The 21,089-nt window shown below is 36.9% G+C and overlaps 1 protein-coding gene across 3 annotated transcripts in view; it reads left to right on the top strand.

Moving 5' to 3' along the window:
- CTNNA3 (catenin alpha 3) overlaps nucleotides 1–21,089 on the top strand; it is a 1,783,100-nt gene that overhangs the window by 1,734,839 nt on the left and 27,172 nt on the right. The window lies entirely within an intron of this gene.

Genomic DNA, 21,089 nt, shown 5'->3' with positions numbered 1-21,089 from the left:
TAAAATTAGTTTAGAAAAACTAAATTGGAGTTTTTATTAAAAGTACATGTATTTAAACTAGCAGGAAATCTTGGCAGATTTCTTTAAAACAGGTTTAAAATGTTGTTTTTATTTACTTCAGAGATTAAAGAGTAAATCACATTTTATAAGCCATTTGGATGAGAAATCCATGTTAATATAAAGCATGACTTCAGAATGTGTACAGATGGAACTCCGAAATGAATCCTGTAATTTTTCTAAAATAAATGCATGTAGAATTGCAAATTAATAAAATGATTGCTTCACTGCTATTAATTGATATTCATTTTCCCCTATTTCTTTTTATAACATAAATGTTCGTGTCTTGAGAGTTTTCATTTCCATATGTATTTTCAGAACTGGAGTATGATAGAACTTATTAGAGTTGGAGGAAATTTCATAAATTCTTTGGTGGCCCTAAGTTTTAAGCTGCTGTAAATTACCATGGTAGAACTAATGTATAACTTTTCTACTCATCTTTTAATAGCAGTAGATCATTTCTCTGGAGAAGAAATGGTAATAAAATAATATTTGATATCTATATTGGATTCAGTTATCGGTGACTTTGAAAAGGACATGGACCAAGATTATAAATTTAAGTTTAAATGGAACATTATAAATATTCTGGGAAATCGTATTTCTGAGAAAAATTTTTTTAATTACACTAGTATATTTATGTATGTGTAATATATAGGACCTCTGTATCCTGGCATTGGACATTCCCTCAATGAGTTAATGTTCTGAAAGAGGACGTAATTACTAAAACACAAGCAAAGGATCACCATCAAAAGTAGAGGGAGAGGCTGGTCACGGTGGTTCATGCCTATAATCCCAGCACTTTGGGAGACTGAGGCATCTGGATCACTTGAGATCAGGAGTTTAAGACCAGCCTGGCCAACATGGTGAAACCCTGTCTCTACTAAAAATAGAAAAATTAGTTGGGTGTGGTGGCGCATGCCTGTAATCCCAGCTACTCAGTAGTCTGAGGCATGAGAATTACTTGAACCCAGGAAGTGGAAATTGCAGTGAGCCGAGATCACGCCACTGCTCTCCAGCCTGGGCGACAGTGCAAGACTCCATCTCAAAAAAAAAAAAAAAAAAAAAAAAAAAAAAAAAGTAAAGGGGAGGAAACAAATGGTGACTCTCTATCTCTTGCCTATATTTTATGTTAATCTTCACAATAACATGCCAGATGGATCATTTATTTATTTGTTCTGTTTTCTTTAATATATAAAGAAGTAAACTTAAGAAGGGTTAGATAGCTTCCCCAATGTCATACTAGTAAATGTCAGAACTGAGTTTACCTTCAAAGGTCTATGTTTTCTCTGTTCAGAGAGACAACACTGAATCTGTGATAAAATTGAAAAACACAAGTCGAAAGTGAATAATTTGGAAATGATAAGATGGTATTGCATTCTAGCATTTTATTCCAGTGGTGGTTAGAGGGGGAAAAATAGTGTCTTTGATATTCAAATTTTATCAAAAATCCCACATAAACACAGTCAGTGTATTACTAGTGCCCTGTCCCTTTTCAAAGAAAAATGCATTTTACTTAGTCACAAGCCATGCAAACAGGAACATGCATGTGTATCAACACATATGCATACATGTATGTATATATACATTTATGTAGGTACACACAGCATATATGTGTGTATAGATGCATATGTATTAATATGTATATATTTTTTTAACTTCTGTATATTCCTTTTGGCTTATTAAACATCCAGTCTTCATTTTCTCATTTAACATCATACTACGTTAAACATGTAAAAAAGTATATTCATTTGGAGGATAAACTCTTCCATTTACTTTTGTCATTTTCACACACTAATCATGCTTTATAAGGTCTAAATTTCATATAAATTTTATTTTTCAAATATACACTTTCATATTGTCTGAAGCTAAGCTTTCAAAAAATATTTGGTGGAAGTTCAGCTTCTGCATAGCTGTTAAAATTTATTGGCGTTAATTATCCTTCCAAAATACAATTTCCTTTCTATATATAAACTGAGTTTGTATTCTTTCCTGTTTGGTATGATGATTCAAATTCATGAACTTTACATATATTACAGATAGATTAGGCAGGAGCTATTTAGAATCCATGATTTACAATTTAAAAGCTGAGTCATTATATAAAATGAGGAATAGCATTGCAAATCCAAAACTATTTGTCATCATCTCACTCACTATTCCCCATTAGAAAAAAATAAATCTGAGAAAAGAAAGCATTCCCCCTTTTGCATATCTTACTGCCATCTGTTTGCAGGTAGATCCTAGAAAGCTTTCTAAATACATTTCATTTATGCGTGCCAAAGCACACTTACTTTAATCTCTCAGTGACCCTGAGTTCCTGTCTTGTTCCTATTCTTTAAATTCAGAAGAAGATCTCATCTGTCATTTTTCTATAAGATCTCTTGAAAAATGGCAAGCGTGATTCCAAAGCAGAGAGACACTAAAAATTACAGAAATGTGGTATTCAAAACTACAGACCATTCAAAGTTTACTAAATAAAGCTGGCATCCCAAAATTAGGTTCACAAAACATTGCTTTACCTAATATAGTGGGTTAAAAATAAGTAGGTATGAATGGAATGCATTTCTAAAGTGAATGGGCAGTATGTTCTGTTCTGGGTCTGAGGTGTGAAGGTTTAGGATAAAGAAGATTAATTAATAAAATAAAATAACCTGAAAGATATTGTCATAATACACCATTTAATTAAAATTATTCCCCAATCATTCTTACATCTATATTGCAAGCACTCATCTTGAAGTTGAATGTTTTACCTGTATAGAGACAAAGTATATGTAGTTCATTCAAATCCATTACTATGAATTGAGCCCCTCTCTGTGCAAGGCATAGCAGTACATCCGAGGGATGTAAAGATGATTATATGGTAATGTCCTTAAGATACTGAAAATGCATAAAAAAATAAGAAACCTAAAATGTACCTGAATATACAAAAAAGACTCCAGAACACTGTAACAAACCATGCAATATTGGTATGTACAAATGTGCGTGTATAGCATGTGAGGAAATAATTTATTTGACGTGCAGAGCAGGTAAGAGAAAGCTTCGTAAGTGGCTCAAACCTGCTTCGGGCCTTGATTAATAAGTAGAAAACAAATGTGTACTTACAGGAGGAGGAGAGGGAAGGATTTGAGATAGAGGGGACAACTGAAATAAAATAGAGATAGGGAAGACATGGCATGTAACAGACATGGCAGGCAATCTGACGTGACTGAAAACAACTTTACTTGGTACTCTTGGTGTGTGTGTTGTGGAATAAGGGTGGGTGGGCGAGTAGAGCAAAAGCTTGTAAAGGAAACTGGGAATGTTTTGAAAGGATCATTTATCATTTAATTTTACCCTGTAGGCAATTGAGAGTAATTAACAATTTCTTCGTTTGAGATGGGCATTAATAAATCTATGCATTTCAAAGCTAACATTTTTTAGACAGGGCAGTGATAGATTAGAAAGATAAAGGACTAGAAGATTGAGGCCTATTTAGGAATGACTTTTAAAAATCAGTCTAAGATGTTTATTGCAGCACTATTCGCAATAGCAAAGACTTGGAACCAACCCAAATGTCCATCAGTGATAGACTGGATTAAGAAAATGTGACACATATACACCATGGAATACTACACAGCCATATAAAAGGATGACTTCATGTCCTTTGCTGGGACATGGATGCAGCTGGACACCATCATTCTCAGCAAACTAACACAGGAACAGAAAACCGAACACCACATGTTCTCACTCGTAAGTGGGAATTGAACAATGAGAACACTTGGACACAGGGAGGGGAACATTACACACCGGGGCCTGTCAGTGGGTGGGGGGCTAGGGGAGGGATAATATTAGGAGGAATACCTAATGTAGGTGATGGGTTGATGGGTGCAGCAAACCACCAAGGCATGTGTATACCTATGTAACACAACCGCACGTTCTACACATGTAACCCAGAACTTAAAGAATAATAATAATTTTTAAAAAATTAGTCTAAGAGAGAAACAGTGAGAACTTACTTAAGACAATATTGACGAGAATGGAAAGGAGTGGGTCTATACAAGGAACAATTCTGAGGAAAATATGTTTAGAGTCAATTATCCATTGGGTGTTAAGGGTGAAAAAGAAGAAAGAATTAAGAATTTCCTAAAGGTTTGGAGGTTAAATAGTTTACTTAGTCATCAATGGCATCGTTAACTAAACAGTATATATAGAAGGAAGACCGTGTTACGGTGAGTACAGAAACTCATTCAGGTTTTGCTTGTTGAATTTAAGTGACTAAGGGGCATCTAAGGAGAAGGTTTAGGAGAAGTTGGGTCTTTGGTTCTGGAACTTAGGAAAGAGGTATGAAAGAGAAGTATATGGGGCCATCCAGTGAAAATATGTTGGATGCCATTTTTTAAAAAAATAGCTGAGACAGTAATCCAGAAACAACTTTTTTTCACAAGTGATTCCAATGTACCTTTATAAGATTCTGAGACTTGACTGTGGCAGTTAAAACAAATTGGGAGTTTACTGCCTCCGTAAAGTGAGCCTGCGAATGGGCAGTCTAGAACTGTTATGACAGCTTCACAAAGTCACCAGGGAATCAGGCACTTTTGTCTTTGAATTTCACTTTTCTTGGCTTCTGGCTGTCGTTATTATCAAGGTCAAAAATATGGCTTATGCAGCTCTAACAATGACTTGTATATTCCAGGCAGTAGGAATAAAGAGAAAATGAAGCAAACATTCCTTACACTTTTAAAGGAACCTTCCAGAAGGTCCATTTCAAATACTATTTTTTTTTTTTTTTTTTTTTTACAAACTATTGGCTGGAGCATAGTCATACTGTTATATTTAACTGCAAGGTATGCTACAAAATATAGATTTTGTATATTTGTTTGTGTTTTAATCCTGCACTATTGCTTTCCCCAGTGTAATCAGGGTTCTGTTTCTATGAAAAAGAGAATGAATGTTGGGTGGCAGCTAGCAGTTTCTATCATATTCCCTCTATGATTACCAAAATCACAGCAGTACACATATCATAATCATCTTTTTGCACATATTCCCATCTAGACTATAAAGTCCTTGAATATTTTTACATGATTGACAGTGCAGTGACCAATGACTACAAAGGATGCAACCTGCAAAGTTATGCAGGTTGGCTTAGCCTTAAAAGTACACATTGGGTTTTGCATTTAGAAGGCGTTTTTATATCTTTGTTAAAGCAGTATCAGTAATATGGTGAAGGCAAAAATTATATCAGGATCAGTTGAGTACTAAGTATGCAATGACAGAAAAAATATGGTGGCACAGACTCAAGTTTCCAAAAGTTTGAAGTTGAAAGGAATAAAAGAGAGATAAAGAAAGAGAGAGAGGGTCAGAGCAGACAGAATCACCAAAAGCATTTTTGTTTGTTAACATTTGTATTTATATACTGCTTAAAGTGACAGTAATTGAGAAATGTTTAGATAAAGAACAAAAAGCGGCCAGAAGAGAATGAACCTGTGAAAAATTAAGACTACAACTGATGGAATAAAGTCAAGCAAATGAGAGAATGTAGGATTAGAGCAGGTAGAAAGATTAGATTTGAAAAAAAAAGAAAAAAGAGCTCTTCTTCTCAGCCAGGATGAAGTTGAATTAAAATATAATCACATTTATTAAATAAAGAAAATGTGGTACATATACACCATGGCATACTATGCAGCCATATAAAATAATTTAATTGTGTCCTTCACATCCACATGAATGCAGCTGGAGGCCATTATCCTAAGCAAATTAATGCTAAAACAGAAAATCAAATACCGCATGTTCTCACTTACAAGTGGGAGCTAAACATTGATTACACAGGGACACAAAGATGGGAACAATAGATACCGGAGTCTCTAAAGGTAGGAGGGGGAGAGGGGTAAGAGTTGAAAAAATTCGTATTGGGTACTATGTTCACTATTTGAGTGATGAAATTAATAGAAGCCCAAACCTCAGCATCATGCTATATACCCTTGTAACAAAACTGCACATGTATCCCTTGAATCTTAAAAATAAAAAAAAATTGATTTAGTCGAACTTAAAAAAAAGATATAAGCACATTTATAGAAATAAATGAAAGGTTGAAGAATTTCTTGCTAATAAATCCCATGTTTGGTAAAATGGAAAGAGTAGTTTTCTGTTAAAATTAAGATTTGAGCACTCTATTCAAGTTCCATTTTAGCAATAGAACAAAATGAGGATGTTCACATCTCAATCACTTTTCTCTAACGTTGCTTAGAAGAGAAAATAACCTAAGTTCACAGCAATTTTTTGAGATCATGAACAGAGATAGCATATACTAGACATTTTTTACCAGACTCAAGATACAGGCCATTGTCTGAATCGTGGAACCTGACCCAGCTTCAGTTCGCATGGAAATTAAGCCAATTTGGCCTTCCAGCTGCTATCCTTTCTCAAATAAAGAGGGGAGTTGCCAGGTACAGTGGCTCAGGACTGTAATCCCAGCACTTTGAGACTGAGGCAGGTGGATTGCTTGAGCACATGAGTTCAAGACCAGCCATGGGCAACATGACAAATCTCGTTTCTACAAAAAATACAAAAATTAGCCAGGTGTGGTGGTGTATGCCTGTAGTCCCAGCTACTTGGGAAGCTGAGGTGAGAGGATGACCTGAACCCAGGAGGTGGATGTTGCAGTGGGCTGAGATCATGCCACTGCGTTCCACCCTTGGTGATAGAGTCAGACCTTGTCTCAAAACGCTAAAAAAGGGAGGAGGTTCCAAGATGGCTGAATAGAAAGAGCACCAGTCCACAGCTCCCAGGATGACTGACTCAGAAGATGGGTGATTTCTGCATTTCCAACTGAGGTACCAGGTTCACCTCCCTGGGGCTTGTCAGACAGTGGGTGCAGCCCACAGAGTGTGAGTTGAAGCAGGGAGGGACATCGCCTCACCTGGAAAGCACAAGGGGTCAGGGAATTCCCTTTCCTAGCCAAGGGAAGGCATGACAGACGGTACCTGGAAAATCGGGACACTCCCACCCTAATATTGCGCTTTTCCAACAGTCTTATCAAATGGCACACCAGGAGAGTATATCCCGTGCCTGGCTTGGAGGGTCCCATACCCACGGAGCCTCACTCACTGCTAGCATAGCAGTCTGAGATTGAACTGCAAGGAGGCAGTGGGGCTGCAGGAGAGGTATCTGCCATTGCTGAAGCTTGAGTAGGTAAACAAAGCTGCCAGGAAGCTCAAACTGGGTGGAGTCCACCACAGCTCAAGGAGGCCTGCCTGCCTCTGTAGACTCCACCTCTGGGGGCAGGGCATAACTGAATAAAAGGCAGCAGAAACTTCTGCAGACTTAAACGTCCCTGTCTGACAGCTTTGAAGAGAGTAGTAGTTCTCCCAGCATGGAGTTTGAGATCTGAGAATGGACAGACTGCCTCCTTAAGTGGATCCCTGACCCCTGAGTAGCCTAACTGGGAGACACCTCCCAGTAGGGGCCAACCGACACCTCATACAGCCAGGTGCCCCTCTGAGACGAATCTTCCAGAGGAATGATCAGGCAGTAACATTTGCTGTTCTGCAATATTTGCTGTTCTGCAGCCTCTTCTGGTGATACCCAGGCAAACAGGGTCTGGAGTGGACCTGCAGCAAACTCCAACCAACCTGCAGCTGAGGGTCCTGACTGTGTGAGAAGGAAAACTAACAAACAAAAAGGACATCCACACCAAAACCCCATCTGTAGGTCACCATCATCAAATACCAAAGGTAGATAAAATCAAAAAGATGGGGAGAAACCAGGGCAGAAAAGCTGAAAATTCTAAAAATCAGAGCACTTCTTCTCCTCCAAAGGAACGCAGCTCCTTGCCAGCAATGGAACAAAGCTGGACAGAGAATGACTTTGATGAGTTGAGAGAAGACATCAGATGATCAATAATAACAAACTTCTCCGAGCTACAGGAGGATGTTCGAACCCATTGCCAAGAAGCTCAAAACCCTGAAAAAAATATTAGACGAATGGCTACCTAGAATAAACAGCATCAAGAAGACCTTAAATGACCTGATGGAGCTGAAAACCATGGCACGAGAACTATGTAGCACGTACACAAGCTTCAGTAACAGATTCGATCAAGTAGAAGAAAGGGTATCAGTGATTGAAGATCAAATGATTGAAATGAAGTAAGAAGAGAAGTTTAGAGGAAAAAAAAGTAAAAAGAAATGAACAAAGCCTCCAAGAACTATGGGACTATGTGAAAAGACCAAATCTACATCTAATTGGTGTACCTGAAAGTGATGGGGAGAATAGAACCAACTTGGAAAACACTCTTCAGGATATTTTCAGGGAGAACTTACCAACCTAGCAAGGCAGGCCAACATTCAAAATCAGGAAATAACAGAGAATGCCACAAAGATACTCCTCGAGAAGAGCAACTCCAAGACACATAATTGTTGGATTCACCAAAGGTGAAATGAAGGAAAAAATGTTAAGGGCAGCCAGAGAGAAAGGTCAGGTTACCCACAAAGGGAAGCCCATCAGACTAACAGTGGATCTCTCCGCAGAAACTCTACAAGCCAGAAGAGAGTGGGGGCCAATATTCAACATTCTTAAAAAAAAGAATTTTCAACCCAGAATTTCATATCCAGCCAAACTAAGCTTCACAAGTGAAGGAGAAATAAAATTCTTTATAGACAAGCAAATGCTGAGAGATTTTGTCACCACCAGACTTGCCTAACAAGAGCTCCTGAAGGAAGCACTAAACATGGAAAGGTAAAACCGGTACCATCCACTGCAAAAACATGCCAAATTGTAAAGACCATCAATGCTAGGAAGAAACTGCATCAACTAATGAGCAAAATAACCAGCTAACATCATAATGACAGGATCAAATTCACACATAACAATATTAACCTTAAATATAAATGAACTAAATGGTCCAATTAAAAGACAACAGACTGGCAAATGGGATAAAGAGTCAAGACCCATCAGTGTGCTGTATTCAGGAGACCCATCTCACATGCAGTGACACACATAGACTCAAAATAAAGGAATGGAGGAAGATCTACCAAGCAAATGAAAAAAAAAAAAAAAAATCAGGGTTGCAATCCTAGTCTCTGATAAAACAGACTTTAAACCAAATAAACATCAAAAGAGACAAAGAAGGCCATTACATAATGGTAAAGGAATCAATTCAACAAGAAGAACTAACTACCCTAAATATATATGCACCCAATAGAGGAGCATCCAGATTCATAAAGCAAATCCTTAGAAACCTACAAAGAGACTTAGACTCCCACACAATAATAATGGGAGACTTCAACACCCAACTTCAACATTACACAGATCAACGAGACAGAAAGTTAACAAGAATATCCAGGAATTGAACTCAACTCTGCACCAAGCAGACCTAATAGACATCTACAGAATTCTCCACCCCAAATCAACAGAATATACATTCTTCTCAGCACCATATAACACTTATTCCAAAATTGACCACATAGTTGGAAGTAAAGCACTCCTCAGCAAATGGAAAAGAACAGAAATTATAACAAACTGTCTCTCAGACAACAGTGCAATCAAACTAGAATTAAGGATTAAGAAACTCACTCAAAACTGCTCAACTATATGGAAACTGAACAACATGTTCCTGAATGACTACTGGGTAATAATGAAATGAAGGCAGAAATAAAGATGTTCTTTGAAACCAATGAAAACAAAGACACAACATACCAGAATCTCTGTGACACATTTAAAGCCATGTGTAGAGGGAAATTTATAGCACTAAATGCCCACAAGAGAAAGCAGGAAAGATCTAAAATTGACACCCTAATATCACAATTAAAAGAACTAGAGAAGCAAGAGCAAACACATTCAAAAGCTAGCAGAAGGCAAGAAATCACTAAGATCAGAGCAGAACTGAAGGAGATAGAGACACAAAACACCCTTCAAAAAATCAATAAATCCAGGAGGTGGTTTTTTGGAAAAATCAACAAAATTGGTAGACCACTAGCAATACTAATAAAGAAAAGAGAGAAGAATCAAATAGATGCAATAAAAAAATGATAAAGGGGATATCACCATCGATCCACAGAAATACAAACTACTATCAGAGAATACTATAAACACCTCTATGCAAATAAACTAGAAAATCCATAAGAAATGGATAATTCCTGGACACATACACCCTTCCAAGACTAAACCAGGAAGAAGTTGAATCCCTGAATAGACCAATAACAGTCTCTGAAATTGAGGCAATAATTAATAGCCTACCAACCAAAAAAAGTCCAGGACTAGACGGATTCACAGCTGAATTCTACCAGAGGTATAAGAAGGAGCTGGTACCATTCCTTCTGAAACTACTCCAATCAATAGAAAAAGAGGGAATCCTCCCTAACTCATTTTATGAGGCCAGCATCATCCTGATACAAAAGCCTGGCAGAGACACACACACAAAAAAGAGAATTTTAGACCAATATCCCTGATGAACATCAATGCAAAAATCCTTAATAAAGTACTGGCAAACCAAATCCAGCAGCACATCGAAAAGCTTATCCACCAGGATCGAGTTGGCTTCATCCCTGGGATGCAAGGTTGGTTTAACATAAGCAAATCAGTAAACGTAATCCATCATATAAACAGAACCAAGGACAGAAACCACATGATTATCTCTACAGAGATATTCAACAGCCCTTCATGCTAAAAACTCTCAATAAATTAGGTATTGATGGGACGTATCTCAAAATAATAAGAACTATTTATGACAAATCCACAGCCAATATCATAGTGAATGGGCAAAATCTGGAAGCATTCCCTTTGAAAACTGGCACAAGACAGGGATGCCCTCTCTCACCACACCTTTTCAACATAGTGTTGGAATTTCTGGTGAGGGCAATCAGGCAGAAGAAAGAAAGAAAGTGTGTTCAATAGGAAAAGAGGAGGTCAAATTTTTCCTGTTTGCCGATGACAAGATTGTATATTTAGAAAACCCCATTGTATCAACCCAAAATCTCCTTAAGCTAATAAGCAACTTCAGCAAAGTCTCAGGATACAAAATCAATGTGCAAAAAGCGCAGTCATTCCTATACACCAATAACAGACAAACAGAGAGCCAAATCATGAGTGAACTCCCATTCACAATTACTTCAAAGAGAGTAAAATACCTAGGAATCCAACTCACAAGGGATGTGAAGGACCTCTTCAAGGAGAACTACAAACCACTGCTCAACGAAATAAAGGATGACACAAACAAATGGAAGAACCTTCCATGTTCATGGATAGGAAGAATCAATATCATGAAAATGGCCATACTGCCTAAGGTAATCTAAAGATTCAATGCCATCCCCGTCAAGCTACCAATGACTTTCTTCACAAAATTGGAAAAAAACTACTTTAAAACTCATATGGAACCAAGAAAGAGCTCGCATTGCCAAGACAATCCTAAGCCAAAAGAACAAAGCTGGAGGCATCACACTACCTGACTTCAAACTATGCTACAAGGCTACAGTAACCAAAACAGCATGGTACTGATACCACAACAGAGCTATAGACCAATGGAACAGAACAGAGCCCTCAGAAATAATACCACGCATCTACAACCATCTGATCTTTGACAAACCTGACAAAAACAAGAAATGGGGAAAGGATTCCCTATTTAATAAATGGTGATGGGAAAACTGGCTAACCACATGTAGAAAGCTGAAACTGGATCCCTTCCTTACACCTTATACAAAAATTAATTCAAGATGGATTAAAGACTTAAATGTTAGACCTAAAACCAAAAAAACCCTAGAAGAAAACCTAGGCAATACCATTCAGGACATAGGCATGGACAAGGGCTTCATGACTAAAATACAAAAAACAATGGCAGCAAAAGTAAAAATTGACAAATGGGATCTGATTAAACTAAAGAGCTTCTGCACAGCAAGGGAAACTACCATCAGAGTGAACAGGCAACCTACAGAATGGGAGAAAATTTTTGCAATCTACCCATCTGACACAGGGCTAAGATCCAGAATCTATAAAGAACTCAAATAAATTTACAAGAAAAAATAAACAACCCCATCAAAAAGTGGGTGAAGGATATGAGGAGACACTTCTCAAAATAAGACATTAATGCAGCCACAGACACATGAAAAAATGCTCATCATCACTGGCCATCAGAGAAATGCAAATCAAAACCACAATGAGATACCATCTCACACCAGTTAGAATAGTAATCATTAAAAAGCCAGGAAACAACAGGTGCTGGAGAGGATGTGGAAAAATAGGAACACTTTTACACTGTTGGTGGGACTGTAAACTAGTTCAACCATTGTGGAAGACAGTGTGGCGATTCCTCAAGGATCTAGAACTAGAAATACCATTTGACCCAGTCATCCCATTACTGGGTATATACCCAAAGGAGTGTAAATCACGCTGCTATGAAGAGACATGCACATGTATGTTTATTACAACAGTATTCACAATAGCAAAGACTTGGAACTAACCCAAATGTCCATTAATGATAGACTGGATTAAGAAAATGTGGCACATATACACCATGGAATACTATGCAGCCATAAAAAAGGATGAGTTCCTGTCGATTGTAGGGACATGGATGAATTTGGAAACCATCATTCTCAGCAAACTATCACAAGGACAGAAAACCAAACACCGCATCTTCTCACTCATAGGTGGGAATTGAACAACGAGAACACTTGGACACAGGGTGGGGAACATCACACACCGGAGCCTGTCGTGGGCTTGGGGGAGTGGGGAGGGATAGCATTAGGAGATATATGTAATGTAAATGACGAGTTAGTGGGTACAGCACACCAACTTGGCACATGTATACATATGTAACAAACCTGCATGTTGTGCACATGTACCCTAGAACTTAAAGTATAATTTAAAAAAACACTAAAAAAATAAAGAGGGGAGTATATAAAAATTTATATGGAAAATACACTGTTGCAGTTCAGTTTCCATAGTCATCTTGATGTACGAAGGTCTTAAATTAGAAATAGAATTAAAAATATGACTCTAAGAATATTAAAATGTATCCGAGTTACCTCAAGGCATTCCCATGACGGAACAGATTCTTCATCAACTGCTCACCTAGCGTTCCTATGCACCATGCCTAGTGGGAAACTGTTGTATTTTGTAAAAGGACACTTGTTATAAAGAAATAAATAGTGTTATATTCTAGCCTGTATGTATGAAAAAGGAAATTCAGGAACAAAAATCAATTAATTAGAATGTTTTTAAACCCTTAAAATTACCCTTTCCCCAAATGTCGTGCTTTTGGGCCAGCATTTTTTTTGGTACTGCTCAAGACTGATTAATTATGTAACCACTCTGTTCTGTGGGTTTCTTTTAATGTGTTTAATCACGTTCTCTTACCCTGAGGCAGGTGTGCCAAAGCCACAATTTAAAAAATTGGATAATAAATAAAACTAATCAGTCAAGGAGGAAAGATCAGCAAGATTGAAAATTTGCCAAACAACTGCAAGTCAGCTTCAAAGGAAATCAAGGGGCAGTGTTCATTCAATTAGGAAAAATAGAGAACAGCAACAATCCAGCTATTGACCAAAAGAGCCATGAGGGTCTACAGAATGTAGGCAATCAAGTACTTACAGAATGACAGTAGGTTAATGTGCTTGCTTTGTTAAAGCATTAAGGAAAATAGTTAATGAGTTTTCTGAACCTACTGCAATCATTTGTAGACAGGAAGAAAATGGGGAATTTTTTAAAACTTGGAAAATTAACTGAAATATTTATAGAGAAAGAGGGGAAGAAGTATGAAGTGGAAAGGAGAGAAGCAAAAGAAATGAAGAAGAGGAAAGGAGGGGGAACAAGAAGAGGAGGAATAAAAGAAAGAGAAAGGAAAGAGAAGAAAGAAGATGCTTCAGTAAATTCAACCCTATTGAGTATTGCTTTTTGTTTGTTTGTTTTTTATCTTAAGCAGGAGGCACATGGAAGTAATCAGACCTTAATAATTTAAAGAATATACTTCAAAAAATGTATGTGGGGTGCTCTTCTTCCTTTTTACTTTTGTATTACGTCATAACAAAGTGGACTAAGGCATTTCCTTTGTATCTATGTAAACTAATATTACAATGAATTGGATTTTCTTTCTGATTGTGCAATGCATTCAGTTATAATGGTACTTGAAGGAACCTTAGAAATAATCTCTTTATGTTATAACTATCTATCTCATATTCATTTTAAAAACAATGAAATAGCTCGGGGATTTTTAATGACTTATTCTGGTTCACAAAGATAGCTATGGGCAGAGCCAGGACCAGAATCTAGACTCTCATGTTCTTTACTTTATTGCTACTGAAATGAAGCCCTATGACCTCTCAGTGACTTTAGTGGTGAGATGAGAGGGATGGGAGGTAGGAGGGGAGTGGGTGGTATTAGCATACCCTGCTAGATGGTTGCTACATATATCAAGAGCTAAGGAATGATTTTAATTGAAAGATGTGGGAAAACACGGACTAGAGCACAGTATTAATAATAGTGATGATTTAGTGATTCTGGATTCTTAAGAAGAACTAATCAGAACACACACTTCAGCCTCAAAATGAGGAGCTAACAAGAGGCAATAGAAAAGCTGCTGGACCCCACCTTATAAGACCTGTTATAGTCTAGACATTAATCTCTTTGGGTCCATTACTTCATCAAGTTTGGGATGAAATGAGCTTTGTGGTTCCTTCCAAAGCAGAATCTCTGATTCTTATTTTCCTTTGTTGTACCTTTCCCTTCACAGTTTCTATCCAAATTACTCCTCTCAGTACCAACTGACAGATTATATTACGCAACAGAAGGCAGTTTTGTTTCATTTTGATTGATTTTAAGAGGGTGCTTCTCCAATTTTGCTTAAGCAATCTGCGTCAGTGAGAATGAGATCAGCTCCTTTAGGAGTTACCTGCTAATTGCAAACCTAGAAAAAAGTACATGTGTACCAAAATGGTACAATATATTGTTTATGATTTGAGAATTGATTTGACATGACTTTACTGAGATTGCTGTGGTATCTCTCACAAATGGCAGTGATCTGTTTTGTGAAATTAGATCCCTTTTGTGCAATTACAGATACAGAAAAAACCATCTGGATGAAGCACACACACACAAACCTGGATCTGGATATGGGAAGGAAAGAAATGAAGGGGGGAAATAAAGTATAGATGTGATGTGAGAGTCTCTACTGTTAAATGTACTCCTTACAATAATTACTATATTCTTATTCATTTGTCAAATAGTTCCATAGTATTCAAAAGGAATTTTGCCTGAATTTAAAACTTTATGTAAACAATTATTTCTGTTCTAGAGTAAATAATTAGCTTAGTTGTTATCAATCCTTAGAAAAGACGGAGGGGATTAATTATTTCTCTTGTATGCTAAACAACCTGAACTGTAGAACTTCAAAGCCAGAGATGAAATGAGAGGCCATGAAAGTGAACAAGATGTATTTGACAACTATAGGAATGTGCCAAATTCCCCATTAGGGGAAGTGCTGCTGAAGGAAAAGAACAGAGCTGGATGCAGACATCCTGATGTTCATGAGTTCAGTTGAAAGCCAGGGAAAAACGCAGCAGAAAAGGGGAGAGAAGACAAAAAAAATCAAGTAGCTGAAGATTCTAAGACAGCAAAGTGCTGGCGTCAAAATCTATAAAGGCACGGATAAGGCAGAACTGAAAGCAGATGTGGAAAAAGGCACAAGACTGTATGGATGATATTTTCAAAAGTAGTCATTTCAGCCTATGACTCATGCTGAATTCATGCTTTTTGTTGCATAATATGAAAGAATACTAAAGTCACAGGATAACAACTGCGAGGTTGTGTGTGTGTGTTCTCTAGCAAAATCAGTGAATTACACATTTTCCCCTTATGATTACTAATGTCTGAATGTTATTAATAGCAAATCAAATTGTGAGTAATAATTATTAAACATTGATTTTTTCATGCTTTCATCTATTCCAGTTTCTCATCTGTGGCACTATTGACTTTAGGGGCTGGATAATTCTTTGATGTGGGGGACTTCCTTGCACATGTTTAACAACATGTGCAAGGAATATTTAACAACATTTCCAGTCTCCACCCACTCTGTTGCCAGTGGCCCATCCCCTTACCTGGCAGTTACCCATTTTCCTGCTACTGTGAGTGTTGGCTGCTGATATCTCATAGCTGCTCCTTTTTCTGGATAATGTTGTCAGCCAAACAGGAGTCACTATGTGTGGGTGGTTATGCACCACCACCCCTGCATGCTCTGACAACCAATCACTAATAACTGACTGAGAGAAGGATACAAAGCTCAGACTCCTTGCTTCAAGGTGGAACCAACTCTGCTGTACAATTTCACAGCCCACTCTGAGGTCAGGTAAAGCTAGTCTCAGACTGAGATTAATAATGTTCTTATTAGTTCCATACCCTACCTCCCCATGCTTTTTTTCTTCCCTCCCCTTCTGAGAATAGACCTTCAGTAAAGCACGTGAGCAAATTTCTCTCAGGCTCTCTTTGTGGGTACCTACTCCAGAGACAAATAGTAGCATCATTGTGTCCTTCACTGTCACTTTGTAGGTGGAGAAAAGGTGACAGAAATATTTGCTGATTTGGTGAATACTCTTCTCTTATTGACACACACACACACACACACACACGTATATATATTTTTTTCTCTATCCTCCCAACAGTGCTACAAGTAAACTTACGATATTTTGTTGACAAGAAAAGAAAGGCTAATAAATGGACATAACTTGCCAAAGGTCACATGGTTAGTAAGTGACGGAGTGAAAATGTGAATTCGGGCTTTATTTTCAGAGCTGTTTGTGTCATTCCACGCTAACATATATTTATTCTCATTTTGCCTGCACTGAAACAACACCACAGAGATGAATGAGCAAGGTCTTTGTTCTCTAGAAATGCAGCCAGAAAGAAAAGACAAGCAAAAATAATACTAAATTATAGGAAATTTTATTTCATAAATAGAATTTGTTTCCACCTGCTTCTGAAAAACTGCGACAGTTTCAGAAATCAAGAAAAATATAAAAATTTGAAACTCAAAATAGAAACAAGCTCTAAAGAATGTCCAAAAGTATAGAGACTTTTGGGATTAGTTACTCTAGATTAGTATACTCAAGTATAAATTAATAAGTAATTATAGTTTAGAGTTGTCATTACTTGTTGACAGACAGCAAGTCTGTCTTCTAGACATTTCTTAAGACAGAACATTTTTTTCCGGCTTCAAATTTAAAGATAAACTTATTGTGTATGGTAATTATTTGAATAACAAATGGTAACATGATGAACAATGTCCTGTCCTAGGGGTCTACAAAAGACAGAAATGTTCAAATAGACATTTCTATGTTGACACTCAATTAAACCTGAAGTTACATTAAATTTCAACTTAGTGAAGGCTCCTTAGCATGGATTTGTGGTAATAATATGACCTGGAAGTGTTACTTTTTGATAATCTAGCTAATCACACACACACACACACACACACACACTCACACACACAAAAAGAAATAAAAAACACTGACAACCCTAGAGGAATAAGCGCATTAAGTTTTTTCTGCAATATTTGATGTCTTGAGGAAACTTTGGTCAAGCCCTGGGTCGCAGGCAATCTGTGGTTGAGTTTTCTAATAACATTCAGTATTTTTAAAAAAGTGATCTATACTCTATGTGTATACTCATACATTGTGCAGACGTTGAGCACCTATTATGTAGGGGGGCTGTGCACACGCATGCGCTCACATGGTATTTCTTATTACTGACTACAAAACTGACTTTCTCTCATGCAAGTTTTAGGACCCTCACACTTCCAACAAGGTGTAGAGTTCAAGTCTAGTCCTCTTCAACACAGAGATAAATTATGTATATGCTAGCCTCAGGCTGTCATTCACATAACATGGAATTCATATTATTGAAAAACATGTAAAAAAGGTTTATTTCAGTCAATAACACTGAATTAGGCAACTTAGCCTAGTTTTGCTATGGTAACAGCTACCAATTCTCAGTGACTCAACACAACCAAATTTTAAATTTTGCTTGCATTTAAGTTTGATACAGGTTGGTAGGGAGCTTTTCTCTACATTTTTACATATGGACCAGGGATTAGGTACTTCTGGAATCTCCCTAATGAGGCCTCTATCATTTGTGTACAAGGAAAGGGAAGAATAGAAGGGTGGCTCACTGGACAATAAATGCCTTCCGGGAGGGAAATTCCACGACATGTGAGTTGCTTAGTGTAGTGTCCAGCATGTAGCAGGTGCCCATTAAATATTTGTGATTATTATTAATAATAGTTGTAGAAGTCATGGCAGTAGTCATAGAATTCTCTAATACTGGATAAATGTTAAATTTACCCTAAAGTGATATTATTCACTGATCTATTTCATCTAATCGTTATAAGAGTTATTTCAAATTATGTGTAAAGAAAAAAGGTAAGAAAATGCCCTGACTTTAGTAGGCTCATTCCTCTACCTATTGTGAAACTGTTTTTTGTCCATTCCTGTTTTAGCAGCAGCACGTGGCATAGGCTTTGAGGAAGAATAATGTTCTCTGCTCTGTACCAAGATTAGGGTTTGTTTCAGATATAGCTGATGAGTAATGGATGAATTGTGCAAAAAAAAAAAAAAAAGAGAGAGAGAGAGAGACTTAGGCTGTCATTAACTGTATTCAGCACCAGGGAAAAGCTTCTCAGAAGGATGGTTGAACTTTAAGCTATTTGTTCCTAATACAAAGGAGACATTTAGCCCTGAGATTTGAACAATAGCCATAGAGACATTTTTATTTGCTTTTAGAGTGTTTATATAAGTGTTACATGGGGAGGGGGGAGGGGGGTGGGATAGCATTAGGAGATATACCTAATGTAAATGACGAGTTAATCTCTCATTCTAAAGTACGTACATTTAATGTTAAGTTGCCCAGCAGAGGGGCACAGAAGCTTTAGTGAAAATGTAAAATTGAACAGATCCTTGGTGCAGCACACCAACATGGCACATATATACATATGTAACAAACCTGCACGTTGTGCACATGTACCCTAAAACTTAAAGTATAATAAGAAAAAGAAAAGAAATATTCAATTACTCTACAGAATAGAACTTTAGCTACCTAGAAATTCAAAGAAGTCATTTTTGGCAAGATTAACACTTCTAGTAGCAAGGACTTTTAAGATGTAGGGCAGGGTACAATAGCCCAATATATTTACAGAAACATTTAGGAGCATCACAGAATTAGTAAGTGTTTTGGACAATAGATGCCAAAGATTTGCAGGAAAGAAAGCACTTTCGTTTGAATAGTCTAAAGAATTTCACCGAAAATTTGAGCTAAATAATAAAGAATTAGAATTTGGTTAGATGGAGGGAGAAAAGGCCTATGTAAATGACCTGAAAATATAAATGTTTTAAGAATGCAAGGTGATGTTTTTAATAAGAAATTTTTAAAGATTTGTTTAAATTAGGAAGTAGTGTAAGTAGAGATACAGATAATAACTAATGCTTTGCTAGCATATGCTTGTATATGTGAGAGTGTGATTGAGTGAGAGAGAGAGAGAGAAACAGAAACTAACAGAGACAGAGAGATTAAGTGATATGACTAGGTTTCATCAAGCTAAAAAGTTATGTAATTTTATGTAAAGCTAAAAGAATGAAAGATGGAATATGTGTGTGTGCATGTGAGTTTAGTTTATATTTGTAAACTATACCTGTGATATATGCATATGCCTGTATAGTACATGAAAATGAGGCTTATTAATGCTAGGAACTGTTCTAAATATTTAAAATGCATTGACATTTTTTATAGTTACCAAAAAATGCTCTATGGAATAGCTATTATTATTACTATCTTATAGATAGGAACATTGTAACTTAAAGAGGTCTAACAACTATCCAAGGTCACAAAGCTATTAACAGGCAGAGCCAGATCTTAAACCCAGTTCTCTCATTCTAAAGTATGTACATTTAATGTTAAGTTGCCCAGCAGAGGGGCACAGAAGCTTTAGTGAAAATGTAAAATTGAGCAGATCCTTTGTTTCTCTCTCTCCCTTTGAGTGGGTGAAGCATCCTTCCAGGACAGGGTTCTTATTCTTCACTTCTGTTATAGTTACAGTAAGAGTAATGGTAACAACAATGACAACCAACATTTATCGAGCTCTAAATAATGACTGGAAGTGATGAACATTCCTTAAATATGTTATTTAAATCTTCAAACCAATGAAGAAGGTCCCATTATTGTTCTCATTTTATAGATGACAGACTAAGGCTCAGAGAGCTGAGGTACAAGGAAGAAAAAGTGCCTCTTTTCTCCTCGTTCCCCAGTTACATCTTGTATCTCCCTTTTATCCAAGATAGGCTCTGGCATGACCAACACTCAGCAATAGTGCCTTTTCGGTCAGAGATGAAATCTGTCTATTCCCATAAGTGCTGTCCAACTTTCTCAATGTTTTATTCTGAAACAGACAACCCTAGTACCCCAGAATCATCTTCGTGGTCCTTCATACTCACTCCTTCCCGGGGCGGAACTTCAAACACAGCATTTTTAGAGATCAAAACTATTGTTCCTATAATCCATGAAGTATCAATCAAGTTTATCCAAAGAAAGGACATTATCCTAAGGCATTTCTGCAGCTAGGCAGTCATTAACGTAAAATTAAAACTAACATGCTGATGCGTGTGTAATTGCCAGACTGCTGAAAGGCACCACTGATTATATATTGTCATAACAAATTCCAACCATTTTTCACAATTGAGCCAACTATAGCCTTTGAACTCTTGGTAACTTTTATGCTCATGTCTTCTCTTTGTCTCACTTTTATATATATATTATATTTATATATACACACACACATTTATAGAAGAGGTATTTGGCTACATATAAAAATACATACATACATAAATTAGTTGTTCTAAAAAAGGTAAATTTGTGCCTGGTTTTTCAACTTGAAGATTAAATATAATAATATAAGAACAGCTAACTAGCTAAGTCAGTATCTGTAAGGTGCTATGTTTTATATACATCATCTCCTTCAGTTGTTACTTACCTAGTGTGTAGAGATAGATAGATAGATAGATAGATAGATAGATAGATAGATAGATAGATAGATA

The sequence above is a fragment of the Rhinopithecus roxellana genome, chromosome 11 (assembly GCF_007565055.1).
Source record: "Rhinopithecus roxellana isolate Shanxi Qingling chromosome 11, ASM756505v1, whole genome shotgun sequence".
In the NCBI taxonomy this organism is placed as follows: Eukaryota; Metazoa; Chordata; class Mammalia; order Primates; family Cercopithecidae; genus Rhinopithecus; species Rhinopithecus roxellana.
Note: the sequence above shows the minus strand (reverse complement) of the source record. Positions and strands in the feature narration are given on the sequence as shown.